This window comes from Vombatus ursinus, unplaced genomic scaffold (genome assembly GCF_900497805.2).
Source record: "Vombatus ursinus unplaced genomic scaffold, bare-nosed wombat genome assembly UNPS02015255.1, whole genome shotgun sequence".
Classification (NCBI taxonomy): domain Eukaryota; kingdom Metazoa; phylum Chordata; class Mammalia; order Diprotodontia; family Vombatidae; genus Vombatus; species Vombatus ursinus.
Genome location: NW_020955033.1, coordinates 21,762,017 through 21,765,570, shown reverse-complemented (window position 1 = coordinate 21,765,570; position 3,554 = coordinate 21,762,017).

Sequence of the window (3,554 nt, the reverse complement as noted above, 5' to 3'; positions counted from 1 at the left end):
AGAGTTCAAACCAAGCAGAGTTGCAGATAGAAAGTGGATAGTTAGCTGGAGAGCATACATCCAGTCTTCCATGAAGGAAAGCTTTGGGAGGACTTTAGAATTCTACCCCTCTACCCTCTGATCAGAGGAGAGAGGAGATAGAGAGAGTTGGGAAAGTGTTGAGTATCCAAAGCTGCAGAACCAAATGAGGATGGACTTTCAGGTGATCAGCTTATCCTGACAGGGGAATGATGTTCCTTGGAATTTAAACCAAGCAGAGATCATTTCTTCCATTGCTACTGACCACAAACTGTGTACCCGTTCTTGCTTAGTGCAATTTTTGCTCTCCTTGTAGATACAGTATAGAGGATCTACCCAATATTCAATGTGCCTTCCTTTAGATCCTTTTAACCTTTCATTTGTTCATGTACAGCCCTTCAGCTCTTTATCTGTTATCCTGACTAGACTGATTCCTTTTTTGATCATATATTTCCTTAAGGACATCTTTTTGTCACTTTTTGTGAGCAGGTCATCAGTAAATCAATAAATATTTATTAAGCACCACATATGCCAGGCTCTATGCAAGGTGCTATGGATGTAGAGACAAAAATGAGATAGTTTACATTTTATAGGAAGTTTATGTTTTATAGAAACTGTACTGTCACCACTCCCTCTTCTCCCTGTTCATTATACATCTTTCAGTTGACGTTTGGGTCACTCACAACATTGATTTTTCAGAGACTGTGATGTTCTAAGATTCATAATTATATGTGGCAGGTGTTAAATAAATGTTTGTTGAAATTGAAAACAATTTAACATTTGAGATACAGGAAAGCTCTGAGTACTATACCATGGTCTTCCCACCAAACTTGGCTTTCTATACAACTGACACCTTCTTTGCTTTCAAGGCAAAGCTGCCAGCTCTCTCTGTTGTTAAGATAAATCTTTCCAAAGCAAGACAGGAGTGGGTTGCATTTAAGCTGGAGGAAATGGTGACATGTATTCCCTCCAGTTGCTTGAAATGGGAATGTTAGGACCTCCCCGCAGCTTGAAAAGTCAGAGTCTGCAGTACTGATCAGTGTGCCCATCACATGCCCTTCATTTCTTTGTTCTACGTGATGGTGGTAGATTTATTTGTATCTGAACGTTTCATTCACTTGATAGGATATTCAGAAAGGATAAGGCTCCTGGTCTTGAATATGCAAATGGTCAAGTGTTCCTGTGGTGATTTGGGCTGACACAGGGGTCATCTATAATCACACTGTAATCACAGCCCAACAGCAGGGCAATGCTGGGTGGTGCCTAGTGTCAGAGTGCTGGAAGCCAGAGCAAGTTGATACAGGAAGCCTAGTAGGAGGTGGCCTGGGACTGGCACACAGGCTGATTTCTTCCCGCCCTGCAGCTCAGAGGATAAGCTGAAACAAAGCAAATCATATTCAGTGCTTTCTTTTTCAACAACTATTTTATTTCAAAGCCTCTTTTGGAGGTTGTGTGAAGTCATTGTTGATAAATGTGTCACACTGACAACTGTCAGGATGACAGTTTGCAGATGACATCTAAGCAGAAGTTCTTCTATTTATCCCAAGAAAACAGGAAAAAAAAAGCTTCAAGTGAGTAGGAAGAGTCAATGCTTATAAGGTAAGTTTTGACACTGGGGCCAAATTAGCCAGTCAGAATCCAGATTAAATGTCCATGGCTCACTGAAACCTAATTAGTCCACCTAAAAATTAATTATAATAATTAAAAAGCACACACAAGTAGTTTCAGGTCATGTGACCAAGATGGAGTACAAGACTTTTTTTTTTTCCCAGTCCCCACCATGTGCCAAAGGCAGAGCAATTAAAACTATCTTCACAGACCAACAAACCAAAAAGACCAGTAATGTAACAGCATTATGAATTAACAGGGGAGAATACTAATTCCAAACTCTTTCACTCAGCACCTCTTCTCCACCAACCTCCACACTTTGGCAGACAAACTGACCCACAATCTTGTGCCTTGGAAACTACTCAAAAATTTTCTTGCTGCTCCAGTTTCTGTCATCACATAACCATATCTCAGCACTGCTCAACTCTGATCAGGCATTTTAGAGCTGGAGGAGGGGGTATTAGAGGGCAGGACCATGAGCTATCTTGGGGTGGCCCTAGGTTAGGGAACCCCAAGGCAGCAGAAATTTCCAGAATATACACTTTACCCTCCCCAAAGACTGAAAAATGTGGTAGACTCTGACAGCACAGCCAGATAACTAAAGATAGCTGAGGGAACTGGAGCTTCACCAGGCCTGAAGTAAAGGGGACTGGCATCCGGTTCTTCTCCTAGAAACCACCTGGGTCAGGAACAGAGGTCAGTTAAAAGTAAATTCTCCAACATGGAAGGAGGCTGAAGCAGCTTTGAGGTATTGCCTTGGGGGTAAATCCATCATCAAAAGGGAAAGAATCTGAAAGTGATTGACAGGGAAAGATAACAAAGAAAGACTAATACCACCCTTAGAGATCTTGGGAAGAAAAAAATCAGTTAAAAACCTATAGCACAAGCAAATAAATCAACAGGATAGACACTATAATCAGAAGGGAAAATAAGTAATAAGACATCTAAACAGAATGGCAAATGTATGTAAATAAAAATTGTAAGACAAAGGAAATTGAACCAACATTTGTTGAAACACAGAGCCCTTATGGATTCCTAAAAGAGTGTGAAACTCTAGAAAGATGTATCAGAATAGTTGAATTAGAAAAAGGTGAATTAGAACCTTGAGAGCAAAATGTAGATAAGAATAAGAGGCAGAATTTAGGACCTATACCCAGAAGAATAGAAAAACTTAATTCCATGATGGAAAGTCTTTCCAAAAAAAACCAAAGAGAGGACAATACACTGGGAATACACATATAGTAAATTCAAGGACATCTGGAAGAAGAGAGGCAAAAAGCAATATTTTTTAAAGTGCATTGTTTCTATATGAGCAAAACACATTGAACATGAAAAAAGGATGAATAGAGACAACTTAAGGATGATAGACCTCCCAGAATAATGTAAGTAAAAAAGCCTGAACATTATAATGCAAGAAATGCTACAAGAAAATTGCTCAGGATTTCTGGGTATAGCAAATAAAGCACTAGTCCAAAGAATATACAGATCTCCAGGAAAAAAATTAAAACTCTATCTTTAATCTCCAAGACACACAGTGGTTAAATTTCATATTTCCAATGACAACAAATTCTGAAAGTGACCAGGAGAAAAAACAAAAAATAAATGAAGGGGAAAATGAATATCTCAACATGAAGTATTTGTGTGCACCAAAATAATCAGTACCAACCTTGGTTAGAAATCTCTGTCCCCCTTGCTCTATTCAACATTCCACTAATTAATTGAGTGAAGAATTAGATGGCATACTTATCAGATCTGCAAATGGCATGAAGTTGGGTAGAATAGCTAAAATAATTTCTGGACTCCAAACTTTTTCAACAGAATGGAACAATGAGCTGTAATGAATACATTAAAGTTTAAGAGAGATAAATGCAAATCCTTAAACTGAGGTTCAAAAGATCAATAGAATTTCATGTATCAAATGAAGAGAC